Here is a 6,807-nt window from a genome sequence, read left to right as displayed (position 1 = left end):
TATTTCAGTTTAAAAAGTGAACTTGCATGCGTTATATTTTTTGACTCTCAAAACATCCCGTGTGATATGTATTAATATTTTCATCTTCCTTTACAGATGATAATATTGAGGCTTGTGAGTCAAATTCCCTAACAAAGGAATAAAGCTTCTACTATATGACAAGTAGTCTGCTAGGTACTAGTGACAGAAAGGTGACCCCAAATCAGATACAAACTCTGTTCCCATGCTTATGCTTTAAAGTAAGAAATAGGTATTAACTGAACAAAACGTTAATAGATGTGTATTAACAAAGGAGATCAGTGCTCTGTAAGAAAGATACATAATTGTGCAAAAAATGTATTTAAAAAATAGCTTATGCAGCTTCTTTTTGGAGTGACTATATTTAAAAATTATCATATGATGATGATTGTACAACTCTGTAAATATACTAAAAACAAACCATTAGTTGCAGATTTTATATGGCTGAATTTTATAGTATGTACATTATATCTCAATGAAGCTGTTAAAAAAAAAGAAATACATGCAGGGAAAATACAAGACAATTTACCCAGGCCAAATCAGTCATATAAACTGTAAGTACTGCAGAAAATCAATATTAAAAATAATTACTATACTTTTCTATTAGGTTTTCAGTTTCCCTAGGCTTTTAAAAAATATATCAGAAAATGTTAAAAGATAGTATTTAAAAAGAAAAGTCATGACAATCCATTAACTCTTTATTTTTATATCTTGTCCTTTTCTTGGGGCAAATTATGCTAATCATGATAGAATAGAAGCTACATTTTTCCCTAGGTAACTTCTTCTGCAGTAGAAACAATAATTGGTATAACGTAATGTCATTTTCATCCATCCGATTAATATATTATGGTTTTGCTTAGCAGTATAAAAGACATTGAAAGTATAAACAAAACCAGACAAATGAAACATAGCCTAAACTGAAGGACTCAAGGAAACATACCTTGGAGAACTCTAAGTCTGATATCTGAAAGTGACCTGGAGTTAATAAGGGAAGAATAAAAGAACAACATTCTGAACAGAGGGGTAACTAAGGAACCAAGAAAGGCTTGTGCAGGCAGAGACACTGCATAAGTGGAAATCCAGCAGGAGGGTCCAGGAAGGCCTATATTGTGTAAACCTGATAGACAAAGTTAAGACCTTTCATTTTTTTCCAAAAGAGTTTTCTAATTAAAAAGTTTAAGGTGGAAAGTCAAGGTTAATTTGAGGAACAGCTTTCTTGGTTGTTTGCTTGTTGGTCTGCTTGTTTTTTCCATAGAGTCTATTTCTAGAACTTAAATTGCTCATCTACATTCAGCTTTAAGTGGTTGAAATGGAATCTTGAACTCAAGCTACCTGGCTATGGAGGCCACTAGACAGTACCCAGTATAGTGGGGACAAGCCAAGTCAGCTAAGCTGGCGCTGCAGAAGGCCCTCGTCAGGCCACCAGGAAGCTAAGTACTCCTAGTGATGCAAGAAATATACTCAGAAGTATATAACCCTTAGGCAGGTCAAATTTTCTTATTGTGCGAACAGTATGGATCCTTGAGGGTTGGGGCTGCTTGCACCCAAAGATAAAGAGTGGAAGGTTCTGAAACACACTGACTCGGCATGGACTATTACACTCTATTACAGACTCAAGTCACACCTCTGAGGAGCCAGGGTGGCATTGACAACTGCGTTTTCACCCACAGGTATCTTTGATTTCCTGTGTATTCCTCTCACTGGTTGTTTGCTAGTTCAGTATGAAACTAAACTAAAGGTAAACTTTCCAAATACGCATCTCTATTCCAGCTATCACTGATTTGTTGCCTGTTCAGAATGCATGGCCATAGTTGTAGTGTTCAGCTAACACTGATTCTGATTAATCATTAATCACTGCCCATGCCAAACCAGTCAACTTTCACTGCTGATCCTGGCCCGTCTTCAACTTGGGAACAGCCTTTGTGAATCAGCCTAGCTCAGCCTGGATGTGAAGTTGGAGCGGAGAATTCTGGCAGAGGGTTCTGACATGGTTTGTAGAATGGGTGGAGAAAGTAAAAATGGGTGCAGGGGAACCAATGGAAACAATGTACTAGGCAAAAGTCCTGCAGAACCTCTCTGAATTGAGATCTTGTACTAAGACACGCAACAGAGCGGGTTTCCCACCTCTGCCCCAAACATCCTGGGAAATTCTCCAAAGCTGCCCAATCACTTTGTATTTGTTCCATAACTGAGGTCCGTGAGTATAAGGGCAATTTTTCTTTCATATGAAGCTCTGTGCATATGAAAAGTAAATTTACCTTCTACTTCTAAAGATCTGTAGTAGGTACTGCAGTAGGAATATTACACATGTGGTCATATTTCATCTTCATATCAAAGCTTTGAAAATGTATGATTTTCATTTTTCCCATTTAAAAAATAAGAAACTTAAGTGTCAGAGCAGTTAAATAATAATAAAGATTATGCATGTAGAAAGTGGCAGAGTGAAGGTTCAAACCCAGATCTTTCTAATATCCCCACATGAGCTTCTTACTTAAATATTCAAAACTGATCTCCTTTAAAATGTTTTACTAAATGAAAAACCTTGAAAGACAAGTTTTGTGTGTCTTGCCAAAATTATAGGTCTAATTAAAGTCAGAGTTGGGCTTTGGTAAATATCTGTTGAATTGTCTGTTCTTGCATAAGCTCTTCAAAGTGCCTTGGGACTATAGGAAAGAGATCCAAAGTGAGGTGGCAACTATCTCATTTAAACTGTTAAAGTTTAAGCACAAAGGAATACTGCTAATTTGGAAGCAAACATCAGAATTTACCAGTTTCGGTGACAGCCAAGTCCTCACCAGAGAAGTTTATCTTGGAGGTGCTGGGTGACACCAGAGAATAAGCATGGGCTTTGAAATCAAACGGCCTATATTAAAACTCAGGCCAGGCGTGGTGGCTCACGCCTGTAATCCCAGCGCTTTGGGAGGCCAAGGCACATGGATCATGAGGTCAGGAGATTGAGACCATCCTGGCTGACACGGTGAAACCCCGCCTCTACTAAAAATACAAAAAATTAACCAAGGGTGGGGGCACACGCCTGTAGTCCCAGCTACTCGGGAGGCTGGGGCAGGAGAATCACTTAAACCCAAGAGGCAGAGGTTGCTGTGAGCCTAGATTGGGCCACTGCACTCCAACCTGGGTGACAGAGCAAGACTCTGTCTCAAACAAAACAAAATAAAACTCAGCTCAGGAGTTTGAGACCACCCTGGGCAACATGGTGAAACCCCGTCTCTACTAAAATACAAAAATTAGCTGGGCATGGTGGCGCACACCTGTAGTCCCAGCTACTTGGGAGACTGAGGCACAAGAATCACTTGAGCCCCAGAGACGGAAGTCGCAGTGAGCCGAGATTGTGCCACTGCGCTCCAGCTTGGGCTACAGAGTGAGACTCCATCTCAAAACAAACAAACAAACATATTCAGCTCCACCATTTTCCAACTGGTCGATCCTGTGCAAAGATTTTTCTACCTAAATCTAAGTCTAGAGAAAGTTTTAAATGCCAAACTAATAAATATATTTTGTAATAATGCCTCTGACAATTTTCTTCTGTCTCTCTTTCTGTCTCTCTCTCTCTTCCTTCCCCATCCTCCTTCCCTCTTTTCTGTCCTTTATTCTTTCCTTTCTTCATTCATGAGTACTAAAAGCCCTTTTTCTGCTCCATCTCCAGCCATATACCCCCGGTGTGTTCTACTAAAACAGAATTGATTGCCTCCTACCATGATAGTTGTTCTTAGTTTTTTGTTTTGTTTTGTTTTTGTTTTTTATTCTTTTTTGAGACAGAACCTCATTCTGTTGCCCAGGTTGGAGTGTGGTGGTGCAATCTCGGCTCACTGCAACTTCTGCCTCCTGGGTTCAAGCAATTCTCATGCCTCAGCCTCCTGAGTAGCAGGGATTACAAGCATGCACCACCATGCCCAAACTTTTTGTATTTTTTTTTTTTTTTTTTACAAACTAGATAGAAACCTTTATTTCACAACTTTATCATCATTCACTTGCTAAAAAGACACAGACTGGGGCACACAACTGAAAACACTGGGAGGCCAGATGCTGGCATCTTCCAGGCGGGAGCAGAGCCGTGATCACCCTAGGGCCGATGTCTCCTGGGGCTCTCAGGCATCATGGACCAGATGCACCACTATTGTCCAATACCAGTTTTACTTAGAGCCACCTCCTTTTTTGGGGCCACTAGTCCTTATTTCATGCCAGATTTTCACTAGAAGCTCCCTGTTCTTCCAAATCAGTTCATGGCCATGAGTAACATACCATATTCCACAAAGACCTCCCCCAAGATGTGTTGCATGATCAAAAAATTTCCATCCCCGGATCATTCCTGCTGTATCCACGGCGATAATGGCTTTTAGGGCATTCCGTGCTGTGAACGTGAACATCGGAAGGAAAATAATGGCAAGCCTCCCTTCTGGGATCTTAGTGCAGACAGCTGCGATGGTGCCAGATGCACCAAGTGATGGTCCATACCTTCCTGTGGCAACTTTACCCACATAACTGACAAAATTGGAAATAACACCTGCAGATAGGTACAATGCCATGAACTGCTCTTGACCCAGAATGTTGACTATGCTGGAAGAGAAGCTCCACAAAACATACGTATTTGCTGCCATGTGAAATAAGGAGAAATGACTGAATGTTGACAGCAGCTTTGGAGAACAAAGGACCTTTGAGGCTGGATTCGATGTGAAATACCTGATCATTGTCCACTACAAAGAAGGTACTCTCCATAAACAGAATACAAGGACATTTGCAGCTGTAATACCTGTCACAGTCCGCTGGCCATCACTTAGATTATTCCACCACTTGTTAATCTCCTTTCTGAAGCCTCCTTCTTTATGTGGTCTTATGCTATCCAACCAATCAGCTTTTATACCATCAAAATAACTCTGGACCCTGGATTTCAGTGATTCATATTGTCAAATAGCAGCTGATCCAAATGCACAGCCTGTAAACCCAACAGTAAAAAATAAAGGTTTTATGAGAATCCTTATAGGATAGGGAGAAGGATAAAAGACTGTTTCTTCTACAGGAGGAATCAAAGTACTTCTCTTGTATGCTTCACTACTTGTCCCTGTGTATGATCTTCGAGGTTCAACCTTCCTGGGTGCTTTTCTGAATCCGCATTTTTTGCTGAATAAATAAGTTAAACCTGCATCCGAGCAACCACGGTGGGGCTAGGGCCACAGGGAGCTCCTCGCAGCTGTGGCCGCCCACCGACACAGCCCACGCCTGGCCGCCCACCGACACAGCCCACGCCTGGCCGCAGCCCCAGGCTCTCTGTGCCCAGCCTCGCCAGGCCATCTTCCCAACCTCTGCCTCACCATGGCCCGACCTTCGACTTTTTGTATTTTTAGTAGAGAGGGGTTTCACCGTGTTGGCCAGGCTGGTCTCGAATTCCTGACTTAAGTTATCTGCTTGCCTCAGCTTCCCAAAGTGCTGGGATTACAGATGTGAGCCATCGCACCCGGCCATGGTTCTCACTTCTTTGCCTCCTTGGTTTCCTTTGGCTAAAGTGGTTTTAATTTTGTGTTGCCTTGGTGAGATTTTTACTCACCAAGATCCTTCAAGATCTAACAGAAGTATCACTTTTACATTGAAATTTTTCCTATACCCCATTTTATTCCTCCTCTAAGTTTACTTGATTGCTTCTCTCGTTTATCTCTTTGCCCCAGTCGTATGCTGTACATATCTCTAGGGTTAATGATTCCAGCTTCACCCTATTCTATGCCTACACTTGATATTTCACATATAATCATGTCTGGCTCATCAATAAAGCAGAACTATCACAAGATACTTTATCAGAAGGGTTGAGACACATCATGGGAGATAATGCATTTTAACAAGAAAGCCAGGGAAAGAATCTTGTGTTAGCCTTTGGAAATAAGGAAACCAGTATGCTATCAATCTAACACTAGGACTCCCCCAGCTTTGTCCCACATCACTGTTCTACCTGTACTTGAGACTCAGTTACAGAAGGAAAGATAGTTGGGCATAAAACTGAAATAAAACTTTTTGAATATGCACAGAACTGTTTGAGCATCTTGAAATTGTAGACAGTCATTCTTTTTAACCAAAAACTACAATGCACCTGAAAGGCATTGAAGCTTGGTACCCAAGAAAACCAAGGGAAGTACCTGACACAGGTGACAGAAGCTAGTAACAATGAGCTCTAGAATTTGTTGCAGATTCCACACTCATTCTGTTTCACTTCACTGTTTCTCAGCGAAATGTGACTTAACAAATACTATTTTGTGAACTATATTTGTGCCCTAATGCTACATAAGATATCAGGTAAATCATGTGGTTCCTATTTTACCTGATATTTGCCATCAGTGGAATGAGAACAACATTTTCCACCTACTTCTTGGTGGCTTGTGGGTAGATTATGACATAATATCTGCAAGAGACCGTGAAGGAAGAGATTAAGGTGCTGAGCAATGATGCAGTTGAATGCTTTGGGAAGCGTTTATTGAGCTCTGACTATGTGACAGGTAATTAGATAGGCACTGGAGGAGAAAGACAAAGACATGACAACAAAGTAAGTGCACTTATCAAAACACCACTGAAAAGGCAATGAGACTTTATTGAGATCCTGTATGACTTATGCATGCAGAACTGAGAGTCTCCATATGGTAAGCTGACATGTGAGCTGGTAGGTTGTATGATATGAATATACAGGTGAAATTAGAAAACACATACTAAGCTTAATGAGACCATCAAGGTCTCTGCTAAAAGTTCTACTGTTTTTTTGGACCCACACCAGCAGTCCTTTACTAGTATAAA

At 40.9% G+C, this 6,807-nt stretch overlaps 1 pseudogene across 1 annotated transcript; it reads right to left on the bottom strand.

Annotated features, from left to right (window-relative positions):
- Positions 1 to 3,950: 3,950 nt before the first annotated feature.
- On the bottom strand, positions 3,951 to 5,325 carry LOC105535813 (annotated as a pseudogene). The gene has a single exon (XR_001005502.1). The product of XR_001005502.1 is annotated as a presenilins-associated rhomboid-like protein, mitochondrial pseudogene (transcript).
- Between the last annotated feature and the right edge of the window lie 1,482 nt (positions 5,326 to 6,807).

Source organism: Mandrillus leucophaeus, unplaced genomic scaffold (assembly GCF_000951045.1).
Source record: "Mandrillus leucophaeus isolate KB7577 unplaced genomic scaffold, Mleu.le_1.0 Scaffold1503, whole genome shotgun sequence".
Classification (NCBI taxonomy): domain Eukaryota; kingdom Metazoa; phylum Chordata; class Mammalia; order Primates; family Cercopithecidae; genus Mandrillus; species Mandrillus leucophaeus.
The sequence above is the reverse complement of the archived record's forward strand: the minus strand, read 5'-3'. Positions and strand labels throughout refer to the sequence as shown.